Source organism: Myotis nattereri (genome assembly GCF_964212035.1).
Source record: "Myotis nattereri genome assembly, chromosome: 6".
Taxonomy (NCBI): Eukaryota; Metazoa; Chordata; class Mammalia; order Chiroptera; family Vespertilionidae; genus Myotis; species Myotis nattereri.
Genome location: NC_138081.1, coordinates 74,849,271 through 74,873,401, shown reverse-complemented (window position 1 = coordinate 74,873,401; position 24,131 = coordinate 74,849,271).

The window sequence follows — 24,131 nt, the reverse complement described above, 5'->3', positions numbered from 1 at the left end:
AATTCTTCTCTTCTTTAATAATGTCCATGCATTCACAAATTAAAAATGAATGTTAGTTATTGATCTCCTTTTATACCACACTAGTGGCCCAGTGCACAAATTTGTGCACCTTGAAAGGAACTTAGGTGGGTCTCAGCCCATCCTCCACGCCCCCACCTGGCCCCTCCTGCTGCAGCCCCTGACCCCCTGTCTGCTGGCAGCCCCACTCCCACCGCTGCCACTCCCACGCGTTTACCATGCCAGCCCCACCTGCACCCACTGATGGAGCAGAGGGAGGTGGAGAAACCCTGGGGGGCAATTGGGGCCAGCAGCCACTGCTCACATCTACTGATGGCGCCTCCGAGCAATCAGGGTTGGCACCAGATGCGGGCAGCAGGTGTGAGTAGGGGCTCCGGTGCCAGCAGTGGTGCGAGTGGGGCCAGCACCAGCAGCAGATGTGGGCGCCGGAAACAGGTGCGAGTGCCCGGTGGGACTATGGAGCGTGGGAGCAAAGAATTTTCAGTAACCACCAGAGGTTCACCCCTATGACAGCGACTGGCGCCCTGCTTTGGTCTGGTGCCCCTGCTCACCTGCTCCACCATCCCACCGCGGCTGATGCCCTCCATGATCCGCTCTCTGCTGCCTGCTGCTAACATTCGCCATGTTCAGCGCTCTGCCTCCTGCTGCTAACACCTTTCATGTTCTGCATGCATGCTCCCTAGTGGTCAGCACATGTCATAGCAACTGGTTGTTCGGATGTTCAGTTGTGCCGCTATTTGGTCTATTTGTATATTAAGGTTTTATATATATAGATTAGCATATATTTAAGTATTTTTCACATAACTTCCACCCACCTTACCTCAAGTGGTGAAAGAGAAGGTGTGTGTTAGGGGAAAAGCCAATATGAGAAAATCTTGCTCTACGAGCTGGCATCTTCCTTCATCCTTCCTGGTGAAGTAAGAATGGCATATATGGGGAAACCCGTGTTTTCAGGTGTATTGTTTATGAGATGTCTGGAGTAGGCACTACAGAGTTCATTCGTTGGCTCAGTACCTTTTATGCTCCCAAGCTGTGTCTTTCTGCTCAGCTAACCTCGAGGTTGTCTTCATCCTTCTGGCTTTGTTTCATGGTTATACGTTTTTGTCTTCAGTTCAGCATCTCAAGCAGGAATCGGGGCCAAGGGAAACTTTCTGCCCTTTTAATCAGAAAGCAAAATATCTTTCCCAAAAGTCCCCCTGCAGATCTACTGAATGCCTCTTCACCAGAAATGGGTCAAATAGCCACTCTCAGTTCCAAGGGAGTGTGGGAAAGAGACTGTGCCTGTCCTGCTTCCATAGTATAAAGAGAAACAGGAGAAGGGGGATGAGGATGGCTTGGGGAAGCCAAACCAAAGGGACTTCCACACCCTCATCCCTCATTTGGCTGGTGTCCCTTTCTATGCTCCTTTCAGGCCCTAGGACTTCCTAACGAACTTGTCCTCTGTCACTCCTTCCAGCACAATTTCCAAAGTGTGTTCCTTTTATAGAAACACAAACCCATGGAATTTCCACCCATTAAAATAAAGCACATCTATATGTGTTTTTAAAATATGGTTTACCATCTACATGCTATGTTTCCTGGGGGCAATACTTACTTCATAGGTTTCCCAGGTCCCTTGCCCCTTCCTTGATATCTACCACCTTTGAAATGCCAGGCTTCGGGTATAACATGGCTGCAGCTATTCTTGCAGCAGGTATGAACAAGTCACTGGGGGGTTATTTATTGCTTTCATCAGTTAAGTGATGTATCCAAAAATTCTCTAACTTCTTCAAAATCTCCCTCCACCCCAACAATAATTTTTTTTTTTTTTTTTTTTTAGCGATAGGGAAATTTTATTCCTTTTTTATTTTCTTATCAATAAACAAAAGCTCAGTTGTTTTTATTCCTCAAGAGTCCCCTTTATGGGTACTCAGTGCCCACTAAGAAGTCTCCCCTGACCCCCCCCCCCCAAGGGCTAGAAGGCCTGGAAGGGTTGGAACTGGGCCTGTGCCTTCACTGTGTTCTCATAGTTCCCCATGTTCCCATCACTCAGGTAGATGTGTGTATTACAGATGCCACAGAGAAAGTATGCTGCCGTCACCTCATAATCCCTGAGCCCAGCATAACCTCCGAGCAGAGTGGGACTTCTGCATCAACACTGGATAAATGCCGATTCCACTGAAATGAAGTGAAAGGATCTGAAATGGTCCATCTGGCCAAGTGACTCTCAGCTGGTAGGAGCTGACATGCCCAGATCAGGCGCCAGTCTATAAAGGAAGTCCCTCTGTAGCTTCAGTCAGCCACAGTCTCTCACCAGACTGTTCTGCATCTAAAAAAACTCCCCTCCCATCAAGTCAAAGAGAAAAATAAGCAGATTTAGGAAATGAATGAAAGTGAGGATTGATGTACTCCTTTTGGCATCTTCACAGCTCATTTGTTCTGGGGAAACACCTTTATGCTACAAAACAGGTCCATTGGCAGGAGGACCCGCAGGGAATATGTTAGGGAAACAACAGAATCCTGGAGCCAAATTGTCTCTCTCCTGCCCCCTTAAGCTCTTCTTCTTTGGTGGCCATTCTTTTCATTTTAATTCATTTCCTACTTAGAGATTCTTCATGGGCAGGCCCTAGGACTTCCTAACGAACTTGTCCAGCAAGCACAATTGCTTCCTCTTTTGTCAGCCTACCCTATCCTCTATCATTTTTAACTCTCTCTTAATCAAACTCTTTGAAATCAAATTGAACTAAATCCAAAAGCAGTCTAGTGTTCATCAGTAGAATTGAAAATGTATCTCTTGCTGAAAGGCTCATTTAATTAATCCACCCTGACTTTATGATCACCCTTTAATGTACCTTCTTAGGATTTATATTCCCAGTATTCTCCTTCAGCTTTTCATTTAGTTAAGAGAGCCATCTTCCCCATTATAAAGGTGGCTTCTTAAGAAAAGGACTGTGTTGTGTTCTGTAATTAAAAAAAAAATCTTTCTATTTGACAGTATTGTTCTCCCACTAATGCACTCACCATTCGATTAGTATATGTAAGTAAAGGTCCTGCAATGGATTTATCCTGAACCTCTCATAGACCAATCCTGACCTTGATGTTATAAACACTGAGTACTACCAGCTATCTGTTAAAATAAAAAATACTAGTGGGCTGGTGCATGAAATTCTTGCATGGGGGAGTGTCCCTCAGCCCGGCCTGCACCCTCTCCAATCTGGGACTCCTCAGGGGATCGGGCCTAAACCAGCAGTCGGACATCCCTCTTGCAATTCAGGACCACTGGCTCCTAACCACTCACCTGCCTGCCTGCCTGATCACCCCTAATCACTCTACCTGCTGGCCTGCTCGCCCCCAACTACCCCTCCCGCTAGCCTTCTCACCCCCAACTGCCCCCCCTTGCCGGCCTGATGGCCCCCAACTGCCCCCCCTGCTGTCCTGATCGCCCTCAACAGGCCCCCACTGCCAGCCTGCTTGCCCCAACTGTCTCCCTCACCAGTCTGATCACCCCCAAATGCCCTCCCCTCCTGGCCTGATCACCTCTAACCGCCTTGGCCCCACAACCATGGCTTTGTCTGGAGGACATCCAGAAGGTCTCCCGGTCTAATTAGCATATTACCCTTTTACTAGTATAGCTATGTGTATATATCATGTCAGACAATTGAAATGCATTTCTTGAGTGTGTACTCTATTTTGGCTATTGAGGATGACCACAGAGAAATTAAAAGATTTGTTACAGATTTAATATAAAAATTGGGTCCCTTTTCCCTTAGTATACTTTTTCCTTCTTTGTCCCTGTCACTGATGCAATGCTTATGAATTTGTTGGACTAAGTGTATACTAACTGAATGTACCAGGATTTGAGAAAGCCAATGGGCAGGGTCTCTTTCTTCAAAGTATCAATGCCCATTTTACAATCTAGCTTCTTTACTGTGGACAGCTCCAGTGGTCTCCTAAGTATAATATGTATTGTCCTGAGAAAAATGTAGTTAATGATCAGGGTGGGGCAGAATTGGAGAGAAATGGTTAAGCAGTCACTATACTGAAGGTTTTATACACAGGAAGAGGTGGGGCAAAAGATAAGATGATATCTTTATAAGAGATTCCTAAGACAAACAAGTTTTGAGTGGATATATTCAACACCATTACCCAGCCCCTTTCTCCCAATGCCATTTCAGCCCTCCGCTATACGGTAGAGTCTGGAACATGTAGGAGTATCCAAGTCACATAGCCATAGCCAAAGAGAGTATGCAAAGGGAAGTCTGTGACAAGGCCTCTGCCTCTTTCCTAATAAGAAGACTAGATGTGGCAGGTGCCAGCCTCTCTCCCTTCTTTCTTTCTAGACTGAGATGTGGTGATCAGCCTGGCCATTTTCATCATGAGCCAACCAGCATAAGGCCCAGAGGGTTGCCCCCTAAAAGTTATGGAACTCAAAGCTAGAGAGAGCCAGTGTCTCTGATGATGTCTTTGATAATGATTCCATATCTCCAGGTTCTTATTATGTGACATAATTTAATGTGGACTTATTATTAAAAGAGTGCCTCATTCATAACTTTTCTGGGGTCAGCATTGATTTTATGTGTCTTCTTCACTTATTAATGACAGATTTAGTAGCCTGCTTGCAAAAGTCAAGCCCTGTGCTTCTGTTATATCATTGTGAGTCTCAATATTTTATTCTCCCTTAGATAGCTATTTAATTTCAAAATAAATTCTACCCCAACATGGATTTTGGAGTGGAAGATCTTCATTTCAATTTGAAAAGGAGCACAGTGACTCACAAAGATTATAGTTTTGAGAACCAGACCTAAGACACACAGAAATTCAAGTCTTATCAAGTCATGAAAAGATATGGAGGAAACTTAAATGCATATTGTTAAGTGAAAGGAATCAGTCTGCAAAAAGCTACACGTAGTCGGAGTCCAACTATGACACTCTGGAGAAAGGAAAACTACGGAGACAGTAAAAAAGATCAGTGGTTACCAGACAGTTGTGGGGAGAACGGAAAAGATGAATAGGAGCACAGAGGATTTTTAGGGAAACTACTCTTTCAATATGAAAGTATAATGGTGGGTACACATCATTACACATTTTTCAAAATCCATAGGATGTACAACATCCTATCTAATAAAAGAGAAACATGGTAATTGGCGTACGACCACTACCCTTCCCATTGGCTAATCAGTGAGATATGCAAATTAACTGCCAGCCAAGATGGCGGCCGGCAGCCAGGCAGCTTGACACTAACATGAGGCTTGCTTGCTTCAGTGACAGAGGAAACCAACATTCCCCGCCTGCCGCTGCAGGCCTCTGAGCCTGCAGTTTAAGAAACATAGTAATATATAGAAGCTAAACAAAACCCCAGGAACCTGCTTTCAGGGAGCCCGGGATCTCAGAGCTGGAGTTGATACAGAGTTTCGATTATAGAACCGAAACAAACCAGATACCTTCTTTCAGCAGCAAAGCCTCAGAGCTGGAGCCAGAGCTAAAGCTGCCCCAGAATAAAAAAGAAAAAAGAAAAAAAGGAGCAGTTGGGAGCTTCAGTCGGCCTGAAAACAGCCCTCAGCCCCTCACCCAGACTAGCCAGGCACCCCAGTGGGGACCCCCACCCTGATCCAGGACACCCTTCAGGGCAAACCATCCAGCACCCACCCGTGCACCAGGCCTCTACCCTATATAGTAAAAGGGTAATATGCCTCCCAGCACCGGGATCAGCAGAGCCGCGAGGCCTCCCGGCACCGGGATCAGCATGACAGGCCCAAAGCCCCTGATCGCCCTGTGGCTCTGTGTGTGACAGGGGGCGGGGCCACAACCTCCCTATCCACCCTGCTCTATTCGTGACAGGAGAAGGCGCCCCAACCCCCTGATCAGCCCTGCTCTGTGCCTGATAGGGGGGAGCTCCCCAACCCCCTGGTCGCCTGCGGCTCTGTGTGTGACAGGGTGTGGCGCCCCAACCCCCTGATTGGCCCTGCTCTGTGTGTGACAGGGTGTGGCACCCTAACCCCCTCCTCCCCCCCACGGGCCCTGCTCTGTGTGTGATGGGATAGAGCCATAACCTCGCCATCGGCCCTGCCCTGAGTGTGAGAGTGGCGGCGCCCCAACCCCCTGATGGGCCCGGCTCTGTGCATGACAGGGTACAGAGCCCCAACCCCCCTGATGGGCCCTGCTCTGTGAGTGACAGGGGGAAGTGCCCCAACCCCCTGATTGGCCCTGCTCTGTGCATGACAGGGGGTGGCACCACAACCTCCCCATCGACCCTGCCTTGAGTGTGACAGGGGACGGTGCCCCAACCCCCCAATCGGCCCTGCTCTGAGCCTGACCAGGGGCTGCACCTAGGGATTGAGCCTGCCCTCTGCCACCAGGAGCAGGCCAAAGCCAGCAGGTCGTTATCTCCCGAGGGGTCCCAGACTGCGAGAGGGCACAGGCTGGGCTGAGGGACCCCCCCATCCCCCCGAGTGCACAAATTTTTGTGCATCGGGCCTCTAGTAAGTTAATAATAATGTATCAACATTGGCTCATCAATTATAACACATATACCACACCAATGCAAATGTTAATAAAAAGGGAAACCAGAGGGTGGGTGAGGGAGCATGTGAAAACTCTCTGTAGTTTCTGCTCAATTTTTCTATCCGCCTAAAAGTGCTCTAACAATTCTTGGAGTATCTGGAACCCAGGGAACACTCAATAAATAACAGCTATTGTTACTCACCGTCTCCCTTGTGAGTGTGTCCCTGTTATAACAATTTCATAACTGGCTTAGGGGGCCCATTGTGTTAGAGTTTCTCAACTTTGGGACTATCGGCATTTTGGACTAGATAACGTTTTACTATGGAGAGCCGTCCTGTACCTTGAAGGACTTTAGCAGCATCTGTTCCCTTCCAACTATAGAGAACCTGCTTCCCACATCCATCCATATTCTGTGACAAAAATGTCTTCAGACATTGTGAAATGTCCCCTGAGGGGAAGAAGTGCCCCCACTGAGAACCATTGCATTAATTGCTGTTGAAGGAAAGTAAAGGGCTCCAACGATGGTGATCTTTACTTCTGTCCCATTAGAGGAGAATTTCCAAACTCCTAATGTGAAACGCATGCCACTGGAAATAAGCTATTTCTGCTAGGGACTTTTCATTTCATGATTTTGGCCTTGAGACCAAAATAGACTGGGGACAGATCCTGCTTTCGCATTATTTGAAAGCTGGGAAGCTCATCAGTTTCTGCCTTTGGAAGTTTCTGTCCCAACTGATCTAAATAAAACTAAAACCATATGGCCCGAGTGGGGATATGACGCTCACCTTTCCCCGCTTCATTCCTCTTGAAATAAGCACAGGAGCCAAGAGTGGCAAAGCCCTTTGCCAAAAGATCGCTTTCAGCCTAGTTTATTTTTGTTTGTTTTATTAAAATAACTGCTCAAGACATTTTGATACATCATGGTATTTTCCTCCCAAGAAAAAAGTTTTCAGATTAGTAATATTTTTCTTCACTAATCTCAGTCTTAGCCACTAAACCGCAATCAAAGGGTCTGGAGAAAAGCAAAAGACCCCGTTGTTTATTATTTATTGGGCTAAAAGGGGATTTTATGTGTGCACCTTAATTGGGTTGGATACCCTATGACTATCTTATTGAAGTTTGAAAGCTGGGAGTTTCCAGGAGATGTGCTAAACTTAATTTGCCTGTATGAGTTTTTATTAGGTACCAGCCAAAAGATTTTATTTATTTGTTTATTTATGTGAAGAAACAGGGATTTCGGCAACAGGCACCAGTCCAGGGGAATTCACGGTTCAATAAAGACTAACAACCCAGACAGGGCTCATACTTGTTTCTCCAGATTTGTTATCAAAGGAAAACAGGACTTCTAAGAATGAACTTCAAATGAATCATTCCTTTTCACCAAAACTTCTTAGCATAGCCAAAAGATACTCTGGCTAGTTTGGGGAAAGAGGAGAGGGTGGGCAGAAAATAGGACATGTGTGAGAAGGGGGCCTAGTTGGCTCCATCCTCAGAGAAGACGGTTCCTGTGCCACCAACAGGCCCACCTCCAACTTTGCTAAGCTTCAGTTGTTGGACTTGAATGGTGTCAGTTAAGAGTGTTTAGGGTTGACCTGGCTGGGTAGCTCAGTTCGTTAGAGCATCAACCCGATAGGCTAAGGTTGCAGGTTTGATCTCCAATTAGGACACATGCAATAAGCAACCAATCAATGCATAAATAAATGGAACAGCAAATCAATGTCTCTCTCTCTCTCTCTTTCTCTCTCTCTCTCTCTCTCTCTCTCTCTCTCTTCCTGCCTCTCTCTCTCTCTAAAAAACAATAAATGAATTTTTTAAATTATAAAGAGTGTTTAGGGTATGGGTTGTATTCTAGGCCAGCACTAGGCAACAGACCTTAAGCCACAGAGCCACCCATGTGTTCTTCAATAAACGTATTTTTCGTGTGCTTGTGAAACACTGGGCTTACTAAAGGGCAGGGTAGGGATGATTCTCACACTAAAAAAAGTACATACTATAAGTCATCTTTATCACCAAAAGACTTTTCCTTGGAGATTTCTATGAAGGTGGTAACAGCAGACAACTCTGGCTGAGCATCAGAATACCTGTGGAATTTTTTAAGACACCCACAGTCTGCTCCAACTCCTTTTCATCAGATCTCTCAGGGTAAAGTTCAAGCATCAAAGGTAGTTTGAGGTTGGAAGCCAATATCACATAGGGTATGTAAAAACAGTAGTTACAGAAGGTCACCCAACCATGTGTTCCATTTGGACTCCTGGTAAGTAACAGAAGCACATGTCATGCCCTGCCCCAGGTAAAGACGCCATGCAGAGAACAAAGGGTGCCTTTCTTCCTTAGTTCACCTTGGATGGCCAATTGCCTCAAACTTCCCAGGTCAGATATCTTACTCTCTATAAAACTATTATCATTGTCAGCCTCTTCTGTGTGCTTAATATATTAACCAGTTAAAGTGGTAGATAATTATTCTATTCTCTGAGTCCCTGGGTTACCCTTCTCCATCAGAGCCTAAATAAATATTAGAAGAGGCAACAAAATGAGATCTTGAGGGATCTAAAAGAATCTCCTATGGGGAAAAACTAGCTCTTATAACAGCTTATATGTATGAAACCTGGCAAAGCCCTGCCAGAAGGTGACCTTTTTAGGGAGAAGTTGAGCATATTCAGAATTTAAAAGGTCCTTCTATTTAAACAAGTATTCTATATGAAGAAAGTTTTAAATTTTTAAGAGGATTCATTTAAAATTGAATTACAGAAATTGCATATCAAGCAAGATACCTTTGATCTGGGCTAGTAAAGAACTGGAGGTGCCATTCAGTAGAACCAGCCAGAATATCTGCTTAAAATGTGCTACTCTTAGCCTGCCCCATGATGTACTTGACCTCTGGGGTTCAGAACCCCATGATGCATGGACAACGTCTTGATGCTGTCCTGTAGAAGATACAATTTTCAATGTTGGAGTTTTAGGATTCTCTACTAGACAAACTCTGCCTCTGGTGGAGTCCTGTGCAACCAGGCCACATAAATGGGCCCCTCGAGAGCTCAACTGCTAAATTGAATTGTGATGGGAACATATAATAATCTGATGGGTGAGTTGTGGAGCTACCACTAAATAACCCTATATCACTTTAGGGATGTTAATCAATTCATTCATTTATCCATGTACTTATAAAGCACCTATTATCTGCCAAAAGGTGTTTCAATAGCTTGGGATGCAACAGAGAGCCCCATGTCCTTGCCTGGGGGGGAAATGTACATGAAACAAACCATCACACAGATACATGTAGAAATGCAACTTATGATTAGCATTGGGAAAGAATTGTATATCAAGGGGGTCCCTCTGTTGGCATGAGGGGTCAGGGAAGACCTATCTAAGTAATTAAGCTGAGATCTAAAGGATAATTGGGATTCAGACAAAATGGGTGGGAAGGGGAGTACCAGCTATGGATAATAGCAGGTGTGAAAGATGGTGCTCAAGGAAGAGTTGGAGAAGTGGGCATGGGAGTTACAAAGATTTGCCTCACAATGATGGCCCCAGGGTTCTAAGGCATTCATGAAGGAAATGAAAGGGAGAGGCTCTGAAAGCAAAAAGAGCAAGTGGTACATTGGTGATCTGTATAGTGGCCCACAGCTGATGAGATTGAGAGCTGTTGGAATGAAGGAACTCTAGCCTGTATGCTCAAAGGATATAATTTTCTCCTTAGAGAATTTTTTTACCTACTCATTAACGTGTCTTCCAGGAGATAGCAATAAGAATGGATGGCTGAGGTGGAGTGCTGGAGAAATGTATTGGCAATGAGGAGGTCATAGAAAAGAGCCTATCATATGAACTCTATGTTGATTAGGCCTCTGGATATTACGTTTCTTAGGACAAGTACTTATCCAGGTGCTAAAGTCTTCAGTGAGTGAAGGGAATTGATCAGAAGACCTGCAGATAATCTTCTCATGCCCTGGGGAGCCCCTAGGACTTTTTCCATAAGCAGTAACAATATTCACTGTTTTCTCAACCCTTTCAACATTGTGAAAACCACACTAGACTTAAAATCAGAAGTCCCAGGTTCAAGTTCTGATCCTCCGACTCTCTAAATGTGCCCTTTACCTTGGATATGTCACTCTGAGCCTTTGATTCTGGGTTTTCTCATCTGTGAATTATATAAATGACCTTCAGAAGGTGGGTGGGAGGTGGAGAAGGGATGACCTGCCTCACTAGGGAAATACATCACATTTTTAGTGCAGTAGTTTTCAACTCTCCTCACCCATGAGAATTTTGAATTTGATCTAGATTGGGCCAAGCTTTGGGAAAATTTTAAAGGTCCCCTGTGATTCTAATGAGCAGAGTTTGGGAACTACTGCTCAAGAGAAACAGATGTCATTTGAGAAGCATGTTCAATATACACCACTAGACTATAAGCCCTATTTTTCTCTTTTGTTCACTGAAATTACCCTCGTGCCCAGAGTATCTGTCACATAATAGGTACTCAATAAATTATATTTGGGAAGACCATGATTATAAAGCAGATCAGAGCACTGCCCTGGGGACATAAATAAAGTTAAAATTGTTGCTGAATTTCTTATTTGATTACTTAATTCTCTAGTCAGTCCTGGCCATAGAACTGTGGATGACTCTATAGCCCCAACCATAAAGCTAAAATATTTAGGTTTGTTTACATATAATGAACCTCCTTTGGAATGTTCCCCAACACACACATATGCCCATGTGGCTTCAATCTCATAAGGGGGTCAGTATTCAGAGAATTTCTTTTCATCACACCCCCAGGGAGACTGAGGCATCTTCTACCTTGAACCTGTTTCATCCCTCAGCAATCATAGAGTATAGAGATGATCTGTTTGTAAATGTCTCCCTGTCTCCTCCTTTTACATAAAATTCCCTAAAGACACAGAGTCTGTGTTTTTTCTTGTAATTCCAGCACCCATGATAACAATGATGATAATGATGTCCCTGGCAAGGAAACAATATTTTATCATTTAATGAATAAGTTTGTATACTGTCTGGAACTCATTGGGGATTTTCCTCTACTGAATTTCCTCTCAGCTAGGGAAAGAACCAGGATTAGACCACAGAGTCCAGCCAGAAACGTACTTGGTGGCCAATCGTGGAATAACTTAGATGTTTATACGTTCCTGAGATAAAAATTAAAGAGAAGGGCTAAAGAAAGCTTTGGTGGCCATTGGCCCCTAAGGATAGACTTGTGGGCTCAGGGTACTGGCTTTTTCCCAGCCTGCTTTGGGGAGATCAGCCAATAACCTTGGCATCAAAAGTTTAAAGGAAGGAGAGCTCTTATGGGGTCAGAGGTGTCCCTAGCTGCAAATTCTTCTACTGTGTGGTCTCCCAGAACTAACTGAAGAATGAGACCTTGGAAACTCAGTCTCCTGTCTTCTCATTAACCAGCTGAGTGATCTTGGGTAAGTCGCTTAACCATCTATGGGTTAGTCTTTTCATTCATAATGGGAATAGCTAAAAATCATTGCCTTACCCACAATGTAGTAGTGAAAACAAAAACTAGGCAATACCTGTAAAGCCTCTTTATCGTGAAACTCTTTATTGCTACACAAAGTGATACAGACAACAAAGCACTGCTCATACTTTGGTCACTTAGGTTCCCCCAGATCTAGCACAGGGCCTGGAAGTAAGCATTGGTAATGGGCCATTGCCCATGCTGCCTGTCATTTTAGCTGTGAATAGTGGTGCTATTGTCTCTTGATAGAACAGATAAGAGTCCAAGGGAATCTCAACTTTACAAGATACTTTAAGCTATCCATTCCCTCCCCTGTGGGAGTCCCCCAGCTATAGGGAAATAATCAGAGCCTCTTTGAAAAAGTTCTTCTACCTGCCCAGGACTGCTACACCTGCTACTTGTAAGTGCCCAGGACACATCCATGAGGGACCCTGAAGGCCTAGACGTCATCCACAGCGGCCTTGCCTGTCCTTGTCCTTCACAGCTATTCCTCCACATCCATGTTTGCACATCATGTAGCCTCTAACTGATCCTCTCCAGCTCTCTTGATAAACCAAATTGCCCAGTAGCTGTTAATCCATAAGAAAAATCCTTCTTCAGAGAATCATCCTTGACCCACTAGCCTGCCTCCTCCTGGATACGCCCCTGTCACAGTCCACTTTCCTTCTCCAAGTCAGTAGGCTTCTTTGGCAACTTTCCTGCCTGGCATTCTAAACAAAGGCTTACGCTCATCGTGTTCTTGTTATTTTTCTTCCTCTGCTTAAAGGGGCCTAGATTTTCCTTATCGCAAGTGGGCACCGGGATAGGGAAAACATGGTATTTCTTATTTTCTGACTTTTTTCCACACTCAGTAGAAATGGCGCACATTTCCTTCTCTTCTTGATATTGTTATTCTTTAGATGGATCTGGGCCTTGTTTAAGAAAAAAATAAAAATCTTTTTCTTCTACCTATCTTATGTTGTCCAGCTGGGGCCCTGTACATTGGACTTACGAAAGGCAGGTTAACAAGAGAGAAACAAGCAGAAGTATATTAACATGTGCATCACACCTACATGTGGGATCATTCAGGGCTGACGGACTCAAAGGGGTGGTTAGAATGTGGGATCTATGTTTCTACCTCAATAGGGGAAAGGCAAAGCAAATGATTTTTTTTGAAAGATAGATTGGCTCTTAGGAAAATAGGTGGGAGATACTATAATTTGTGAGATGTCTGTCTGAGTGTGGTGCCAACTCTGCCTCCCAGAAAAGAAGAGTAGAGTTACCCCAGGAGATTTATGACAATTGATTTCTTTTCGGAAGCTCTCCTTTTAAGCAGATAAGGGATTTCAAGAGTTCAAATCCCTTGCCCAACCAGTGTGGTTCAGTGGTTGAGCATCAGCCTATCAACCAGAAGGTCATGGTTCGATTCCTGGCCAGGGCACATGCCCGGGTTGTAGGCTTGATCCCCAGTGTGGGGCAGGCAGGAGGCAGCTGATCGATGATTCTCTCTCATCATTGATATTTCTCTTTCTCCCTCTCCATTCCTCTGTCTGAAATCAATAAAAACATATTTTAGAACAAAAGAATGTGCCTAGGAAAGACTAGAATAGATGAAAGGAAGTTTCCATGAAGTGAGAGGAATCCAAAGTCTAAAGTAGCCTGAAATGGCCTGACTCTCCTTAGAGGTTGGCAGGCTCAGGAGCTGCATTGCTACTGATGGCTTCCAAATTCCATCGATAGGGAGGATAGTTTGAGGTTTACTCAAAAAGGCTGTCCACTGGGAATGTTCCTACTTATTCTGAAAATGATTAATAAATTAGGAGAAAAGAGCCAGAAAACTTGTTATAAAACATTCTGTAGAAACTTGCAGGGGTTGGGGGAAGTGGACCAACATAGAAGGAATTGGTCATTTCAAATGGATGGTGCTCAAGCTGACACTTCAAAATATTTGATGGAAAACTCTAACCACCAACCTGTGAATTTGGTGACACTGCTCCAAGACAGCAGACAAAAGGTGAGCGAGACTGCATTATCTTCCTCCCACTTTTTCAATGGAGGCAAAGAATCTGTTTCGATGTAATCCTCTAGGCAGTGGTCGGCAAACTCATTAGTCAACAGAGCCAAATATCAACAGTACAACGATTGAAATTTCTTTTGAGAGCCAAATTTTTTAAACTTAAATTGTATTGGTAGGTACATTGTTATTAACTTAATTAGGGTACTCCTAAGGCTTAGGAAGAGCCACACTCAAGGGGCCAAAGAACCGCATGTGGCTCGCGAGCCGCAGTTTGCGGACCACGGCTCTAGGGCACAGTGAGAAAGAACTTCCCCTCAGTCCTGGCCTTGTCCCATCAGCTCTACGCTTGGGCTGCTGAGAGGCACAGAACATGGCAGTTGTTCAGAAAGCCGTTTGCAGAGAAGATAGGAAATAAAATGGAAACTGAATTGGGCGGACCATGTGCCTCCCATCTCCAAAATTAAATCAACCCTGAATGGCCTCTGCTTCTCACCTTTCGGGGTAACTAGAACACACCAGATAACTCCTGCTGAACTATATGTGAGCTATCGTGGAGCCTCTGTGCAAAGCCCATCTTTAAAAACCAGCCTTTCCTTAGGAGGCTTTGCATTTTAAAGGGCTTTTTTTTTTCTTTAGCTTTTTTAAAATAAGTGTCTTTTTACTTTTTAAGAAAAAATGCTCATAATAGAATCCATTTTTTCTTGGTGCTATTTTTGCATTATGAGTAACTGACAGTCTAGGTTACACGGAGACTCCCGTGGGCTGCTGGCTCCAGACAGTCTCCACAGCTCCCAGCAGTGTAACCAGAGCACAGCTCCACCAGCGAGGGCCCCTGAGAAACCACTGCCCAGATCTGGGACATCTCCCGGGTGAAAACCACAGTCTAGAAATTGTGAAAAGTACAGAGAAGCCTGAAGAAGAAAAAAAGTCCCTGACCATTTCACCACTCTCAGCATTTTGATGAAAATACATTTTTTTGTCAGTGCAGTGGTGGCTTCCTAGATTTTAAGAAAATATCTTGATTTCAAATGGAACCCCGAGGGTTAATTGAGCCATCTAACATGTGAAGACTGTGGGCCATGTTGCAGATGGACTGTAAAAGCCATGAGGGGAGGGGAGGGAGCTTCTAAATTTAACAAACTTCCCAAAAAGGCAATCTTAAACCTCACTGAAGCCCTACTATTTTTGAAATTGGAAATCCCCTCTTTCACCACACAACTCAGTGGTCGAGCCATCTAAGAATTCAACTTTTATGCCGCGACAGGACAAGCGCGTCCTTCGGTGAATGCCACGGTTACTCCTCTTCCTTCCTGTCACCCACGGGGTCAGGGACAAGCGCTAAGTGAAACGTGACACCTGGTGCCCACGGGCTGCCTCCCGTGGGAGCCCACTCCTTGTGCTGCTGTGGCTCCACTTCAAGGGGGTGTTCCCTTTCAGACATTTCTTTTCAACCCTCATATCAGCTCTATACTCGTTTCTGGACTTTTGCCAAAACTTCTCCTTGAGACAGCTTGTACTAGTATTTGCTTTACATTTTTTTTAAAGGGCTTATATTTTGGAAAATACACTTCATCCGTGTCTCTAACCTTTAACGTGGCCTGGAGGAGAAATGCGGCAGTTTCTTTTTTATAACATTGAAGAGAAGCGAGATATCAGTCACTTTGTCCAGAAAGCCAAGCTTGTCCACATCCTTACTCTCTCCCTCAAAGTTCATTCTCATGCTCATTTTGACTCGGGCTATATTTAGGGTGTCAAATGGCCTGCCCCGGACATTCCAGACAGTCCCACCACCCCTCCCCCTCCTACAGCAGAGCTCCTGGTGCCTCCCCCCACTCCGTGGCCCATGAGTGACAGGGGATGGGCACAGGACCCCATCAAAGCAAACTGCTTTCCTTTCATATTCACAGGCTTTAAAAAAAAGACTTTATTTTTTTAGAGCAGTTTTAGGCTTACAACAAGTTTGAGAGGAATTTACAGCTATTTCTCACACACTTTCCAGGCAGAATTGAAACGGCTTTTCTTCATTTATTTTCACTGCTAAGCCCTGACATGATATCATAATATCTCAAAAGCCCTAAGGATTAAGAGAAAAAAAATTAAGATCACCTTTTACATAACTGAAAACAGACGACTCCTGCTACTTATTCCTGTCCATTATGGTCATTCCTCACTCTGTAATGTGCTGTGTGCGCCTGTTGCTGTTAGATTGAGTTCCTGACTTATCCAGCCAACGACTGAGAAACATAGAAGCGAGGTGACCCCACAAGGAAGATGAAGCCCCTCATTCCATACTGTGTACTTTTAAAAATTGAAGTTTCTCTCTTGACTATGTCAGAAATTCAAAATTTTGGAAATTTGGGGAAATATTGAAAATAAGCAAATGGAACTACCAATATATATCATCTCCCCAAAATTGTCACTCTGAATGTTTTGGGAAATATTCTTTTGTCGATTTTTCTGTGCCTATAACACACATTTTGCCAATCCCCACTCCTCTAGTTAGGATCATATTAGACATACTGTTTTATAACACATATCTTTTCACTTACTATATTATAATCATTTTCTTATCATTAATTTTGTGTATCTGTTGTTTTATTTGTTACTATAGGCCTGGTGCATGAAATTCGTGCATGGGGTGGGGCGTTCCTCTGCCTGGCCTGCACCCTCTCCAGTCCATGACTGTTCACCTGCCTGCCTGCCTGATCATCCCCTAACCCCTCTGCCTGCTGGCCTGATCATCCCTAACCACCCTCCCCTGCTGGCCTGATCGCCTCTAACTGCTCCCGTGCTGGCCTGATTGGCCCTAACCGCCTCTGCCTTGGCCCCTGCCACAGTGTCCGGAAGGAGGACCGGACGACCAGAAAATGTCCGGTCGACCCGGTCTAATTAGCATATTACCCTTTTATTAGTATCCTATCTAATAATAGACAAACATGGTAATTAACCATAACTTTGCTACCCTTCCCATTGGCTAATCAGCGAGATATGCAAATTAACTGCCAACCAAGATGGCGTCCAGCAGCCAGGCAGCTGAAGCAAACAGGAGGCTTGCTTACTCCAGTGACGGAGGAAGCCAAGGTTCCCCGCCTGCCACTGCCGGCCTCTGAGCTGCACTCTAAGCAACTATGTTGCAATTATAGAAGCTAAACAATCCCCAGAAACCTGCCTTCAGCTAGCCGGGCCTCAGAGCTAGAGTGGTAATAGTGTTTCAATTATAGAACCCAAACAAACCCAGATACCTGCTTTCAGCAGCTGAGGTCTCAGAGCTGGAGCTGAACCTCAGAGCTAAAGCTGGCTCTCAGTTCCAGTGACAGCCATAGAAGGTAAATAAATCCCAGAATTAAAAAAAAAGAAATAAAGGAGAGGTTGGGAGCTTCAGTCGCCCGCCAGCCTGAAAACGGCCCTCAGCCCCTCACCCAGGCTGGCCAGGCACCCAAGCAGGACCCCCACCCTGATCCGGGACACCCTTCAGGGCAAACCAGCCAGCCCCCACCCATGTACCAGGCCTCTATCCTATATAGTAAAAGGGTAATATGCAAACTGATCCTAACAGCAGAAAGACTGGGAATGACTGGTCACTATGACACACACTGACCACCAGAGGGCTGGTGCTCAATGCAGGAGCTGCCCTCTGATGGTCAGGGTGCTCTCACATGGGAGGAGCTCTGCTCAGCCACAAGCCAGGCTGATAGCTGCCAGTACAGCAGTGGTGTTGGGAGCCTCTCCTGCCTCCTCAGCAGCGCTAAGGATGTCCGACTGCAGTTTAGGCCTGCTCCCCGCTAGCAAGTGGACATCCCCTGAGGGCTTCCGGGATGCCAAAGGGATGTCTGATTGCCATCTTAGGCCCAATCCCCAGGGGAGCCGGCCTAAGCCAGCAGGTGGTCATCCCCTGAGGGGTCCCAGACTGCGAGAGGGCACAGGCTGGGCTGAGGGACCTCCCCTCCTCCCCGAGTGCACAAATTTTTGTGCACTGGGCCTCTAGTAGATTATAAAAACCCACAAAAATAGCCAAGGCAGGTATCAGCCCCATTTTACAGATTATAAAAATGAGGCACAGATGTGTCTATATTAAAGTCATAGAGCAGCTCAGCTTAGATCTCCCAACTGCCAATATAGTGCTCTTCTCCTACATCAAATTAAAAGGGCAGAAAAGCACAAACTGAGTTGTCATTGATATGCTTTTGCAAGGAGTAGTGGTATTAATAATAGGTAATTACTATAGTGACTTCTTGGAGAAAAAAAAAACTAGGTAAAAGTTAATGGTTAGAATGAATATGGCTGAGAGAAAATACAATGTTTTCAGGAATTTAAAGATATTTGGGAAATGTTGGTGAAGATGCAGAATTCTTACCCATTGCTGGTGCAGTATAAATTGGTGCCACTACTTTGCAAAATGGTAAAACATATTAAAATGCCACTATCCTAACACCCAGTATTTCCTGTCCTAGGTATACACCAAAGAGCAGAGCAAGATTCAACAGACCATGGTGTGCAGGTCAAATCCGGTCTTTATAAATAAAGCTTTGTTGAAAGACAGCCACACCCATTTGTTTATGCATTATATAGGGCTGCTTTTGCCCCATGATAACATAATTGAGCAATTGTGTCAAAGATCATGTGACCTAAAGTATTTACTATCTGGTTCCTTACAGAAAAAGTGTTATGCTCCTACCTAAGAGGAAAAATGCACATATTCACAAAAGGACATGCACATGAATATTTATAGAAGTTTTATACACAATTTCCCAAAACTGAAATCCACCCAAATGTCTACCAATAATAGAACAAATAAATGTTGGTATATTTATACAATGGAATACTATAAAATAATAATAAAAAACTTGCTACCTGTAATACAACATGGATATATCTCACAGTTAATGTTGAGAAAAGAAAGCAGACGCAAGAGGGTATCTATAAAATGATGTAGTTGCATAAAGTCCAAGAATAGTCCAAAATTAATCTATGGTGACCGATGTCACAATAGACTGGAAGGAGGTATAGAGACTTCGGGGAGCTGGCAATCTTCTATATCTTATTCAGGGGGGTAGTTAAATATTTTAAAGTCCATCAAATGCTAGCTACACTTGAAAGTACATTAAATCTCAAAAAAATTTAAAGAAAAATTGTAAAATATCATAAATTGTCCAAAGAGCTAATAAAAGGAGTACAGAAAATAATTTACCATGCTATAGTCAGATATGAAGGTTCCCACTATATTATGAGAGAGGTCTCTGATTAGAATAAAGTAACTATGTTTTTGTTGTTGTTGTTTTTTTAATATATTTTTATTGATTTCAGAGAGGAAAGGAGAGGGAGAGAGAGATAGAAACGTCCATGATGTGAGAGAATCATCAATGGACTGCCTCCTGCACAACCCCCACTGGGGATCGAGCCCACAACCCGGGCATGTGCCCTTGACCAGAATCAAACTTGGGATCCTTCAGTCTGGAGGCTGATGCTCAATCCACTGAGCCAAACCAGCTAAGGCAAAGTGACTATGTTTTGTTAGCAAAAGTAATGGAACATGAATGCAATGAAAGGAGGTCACATTAGCAAGAGATAAGTTTATTTGCCTTGTAAATGTTCACTGAACAAAATGAAGGGCCTAGTAGAGCCTGCTCTAGGAGTAGGCAAAACCCCTGGACTCAGACGCTGCCTAGGGAGGACTCAGAGGGCAGGCAGAGGAGGAGCAAAAGCACGAAGGGGACAAGGAAGGGAGATCCGAGGAGGGGCTTCGAAGGTGCCTCTCAAACTGCTGTCTTCCAGGCAGATCTGTATATACTCAAGGGTGATTTTATGGAAAAAATAAAGAAATTATCTGCCCACATCTCTGAACTGTGTGAGCATGCAAGATAGACCAAAAGTAAAACTACCTTCCTGATCACTGACAGGACCACGCAGCCTCCAGATGTTAAGGACATAGGGTTCCATGAATCGAATATATGAATGAAGAAAGTCAGCAAAAAAGAAACTCTAAACCTTGGGAGAGAAGGGCGCAATCTGCATTCATCTTCTTGTCCAGTTCTTTTTCATTATTGAAATATAGTTGACATGTAATGTTGTGTAAGTTTAAGGTGTGCATCATTTGATCTGATACCTTCACCTATTGCAGTCTGATTGCCACTGTAGACTTAGCTAGCACCTCTGTCACATCACATGATGATCATTTCTTTTTTGTGGTGGGAATAATTAAATCCAGTCTCTTAGCAAATTAGATGATTATAATATCATCTATGATCACTATACTGTGCATAAGACCTTCAGGACTTATTCATCTACTAGTGGCAAGTTTATATTTAAGCATCTCTCCTATCCCCTCACTGCTCAACCCCTGGTAACACCATTTTACTCTGTTTCTATGAGTTCAGCTTTTTTATATTTATACTAGAGGTCCGGTGCACAAAAGTTTGTGCACTCAGCGGGGTCCCTCAGCCTGGCCTGTGCCCTCTCGCAGTCTGGGACCCCTTGGGGGATGACCACCTGCTGGTTTAAGCCCACTCCCTGGGGAATTGGGCCTAAGCTGGCAGTCAGACATCACTCTGGCAGCCTGGGAGCCCTCGGGGGATGTCCACTTGCCAGCGGGGAGCAGGCCTAAGCTGCAGTTAGACATACTTAGTGCTGCTGAGGAGGCGGGAGAGGCTCCTACCACCACCACTGTACTGGCAGCCATCAGCCTGGCTTGTGGCTGAGCAGAGCTCCCCCTGTGGGAGAGCACTGACCATCAGGGGGCAGCTCCTGCATTGAGCGTCTGCCCTCTGGTGGTCAGTGTGTCATAGTGACCAGTCATTCCCAGTCTTTCTGCTGTTAGGGTCAGTTTTCATATTACCCTTTTATTATATAGAATAGAGGCCTGGTGCACGGGTGGGGGCTGGCTGGTTTTCCCTGAAGGGTGTCCCGGATCAGGGTGGGGGTCCTGCTGGAGTGCCTGGCCAGCCTGGGTGAGGGGCTGATGGCTGTTTTCAGGCTGGTCAAGCCCCCCCCCCCCAGTGGGGACCCTTACCCATGGAGGTTTGGCCAGCCTGGGTGAGGGGCTGATGGCTGTTTTCAGGCTGGCCACACCCCCTTTAGGGTGGGGGATCCCCACTGGGGTGCCTGGCCAGTCTGGGTGAGGGGCTGAGGGCTGTTTTCAGGCTGACCAAACCCCCCGGTGATGGAAGCTCCCAGCCTCTCCTTTTTTTCTGTTTTTCTTTTATTCTGGGATTTATTTTCCTTCTATAATTGAAACTTTGTTGTCTTCAGTGGAGTTCAGAGCTGGCTAGGAAGCTTGGCTTCCTCCATCACTGGAGAAACCAAGCCTCCTGCTCGCTTCAGCTTCATGGCTGCCGGCCGCCATCTTGGTTGGGTTAATTTGCATATAGTCGCTCTGATTGGCCGGTGGGCGTGGCTTAAGATGTAGCAAAGGTACAGTCAATTTGCATGTTTGTCTTTTATTAGATTAGATTCAACAACTACTGTATTTTTATCTGTTTATATTATTTATATTTATACTGGCTCTTTCCTTTGCCTGAAACTTTCTTCCCCTGTAAACATGTGACTAGCCACTCCTTCACATCCATCAAGTCTTTGCTCAAATTTCACTTTCTGGTCCTGACCTATATTTAAGCTGCAGTTTACATTGTCATCTCAACATTGTAGATTTTTCCTTACTCTGCTGTTTTTTTTTTCAATTGTACGTATCACTTGCTTACGTACTATGCAATTGACTTATTTATTATGCCTATTGTCTGTCTTTCTCCCAGTAAACTGTGAATTTCATTAGAGCAGAGATTTATTTTTGTCTTATGCATGTCGGTACCCCTGGCATAGGGTAGACACACAATAAATATGTTTCATGAATAAGTGAATTAAGATGGACAACCATCCTTTTTGACACTAGTACTAGTATTTAAAATTACTCCTGTGGTCCATAGACTCTCTTCAAAGAGATTGCAGTAATTTGTACTCCCAACTAGTAATATATGAATATGCTTATTTCCACACATTTTTATTAACATTGCATGTTATCAGTCTTTTTAATTGTGGACTATTTGTCAGAGGCAAATATATTTCATTTGCCTCTGACAAATAGTCCACATGTCTATTAATCATTTGCAATTTTTCTCTAGAAATTGCCTGTTTATATCATTTGGCCACTTTTACTTTGGATTGTCTTTTTATTAAGTTAAGCATCCCTTTTATAAATAAACTTAACCCTTTATCTATCATATATAGTCTAAATATCTTATTCCATTCTCTTTATCTTTTAAAATTTTGACTTGAAGCATTTAGATACTTTTCTGTCCAAAGAAATGCAAGAATATGAATATTCCCTTTTATTATCTAGATAAAACAAAAGATATTTATTTTATAGCCAAACTTTACAATGTCTTTTTGCAGGAAAGGATTATTTTCAAGGACCAAGGCTCTTAAATTGCAGTTGTAGTTCATAGCAAGGACAGGAACCTTGTCAGCAGATGACTTTGCACAAAGTCTTGCCTCTCAGGAAAAAGAAAGATAATTGCTAGGCTAGGTTTGTTAATCATTTGACCTTTAGGATAACTCTTTATAGTCAGTAAGAAGAAACAATTTTATTGTTGGTTTTTGCCTTTCTTTTTTAGTAAAACAAGAAACCCGGTTAGTTCCAGGATAAACCAAGGCATGATTCTGTAAACAAAGAATAACAGCTTTATTAAATAATACATTTTATTTGTATAATGGCTTACTCTTTCAATGTGCTTTCATAAATATTATTTGATTTGATCCTCAAAAACAAAACTATCTTACAGAAAAGAAAATCAGAAGTTCATAAACTCTAACTCTGGCAACCAGGATCCCATGCTGAGTCCATGAGAGAGTCAGACCATGTGAAGGATTTCCTACTCAACTGAGTTTTAGTAAATAAAATGTTAAAAGAAAATGATATTAAAATATTAAATTGAACAAGTTAGGCCTAAAAATAAGTTTCTCTTTTTGTTTTAATGAAAACAGTTCTTGTGCATCTCCTCCTGTCTAACAACAAAAAAAAAAAACACAAAAAAACCCCAAAAAAAACACACTGACATTTACCTGGTGCCTATTGCTGCCCTGGGTTAGTACTTATCATTCACAGCATACATACAAGTCAACAGAGTCAAGAGAAAAAGGCTTCTGGAAAATATTCCTCTACTAAAGGCCTGATGCACAAAATTCGTGCAAGAGTAGGCCTTCACAGCCACAGCTGCCTCGATCCCTCCCTCACAGCCTTGGCGGCTCCACCCCAAGCTTCATCCCAGAAGGACGTCCGGAAGGATATCCAGTTAATTAGCATATTATGTTCTTATTATTATAGATTATTTTATAATCTATAATCTCTTACATTTTGAGGGCCTCATACCCAATACAATCATCTTGGGTTGGTAGGTTGAAGAAATTTTTTAAAAGATGTAAAAGAATATCAACAACCCTAGCTGGTTTGGCTCAGTGGATAGAGCATCAGAATGAGGGCACATACCAGGGTTGTAGGCTCAATCCCCAGTGGTCTCTCTCATCATTGATGCTTTTATCTCTCTCTCCCTCTCCCTTCCTCTCTGAATTCAATAAAAATATTTTTCTAAAAGAATATCAACAACTTTTTAGATAGCAATCAATGCATTTTTATTTTAAAAGTATATGAGAATATAAAATGAAGCCCACAAATGTATTTGAAAGCTCTTGAATCACATTCAAGTATATATGGCAATTCTATTTTATATACTTCTATTTTCTTCCTACGGAAGTCATAGTGAAGACCATAATGAAGCTAAACATAAATTTGCCTTTACAGATATTCCCAGTGAGGCGTCAACACCCCCGAGATCTGCATGTAGGCTGCAGTACGTATTTCTAGGGGAGGGCTTGTTTATATACTCTGAAACATTTTGGACTCCCTTAGCTTACAAACCAAGCTTAAATCCATACCCGCCCACATGTTCCTCACTCAGCTGACCCCTGCCATTCTTAATTAATCCAGTTTATGCCGGATATTTTTAATCTTTTGTGCCATCTGCTTCCAAATACTGTTTTTGTCAAGTCTTGGCTGACTTACCACACCATTCAACCTTTCTTATTTTTGCTTCCTGGTTTTGACTGCTGTGTTTCAGCATTTGTGTTTCATTACCTTGAGTTATAAACTCAGCAGAGGCACCAACTTTCCCCTTATTTCTG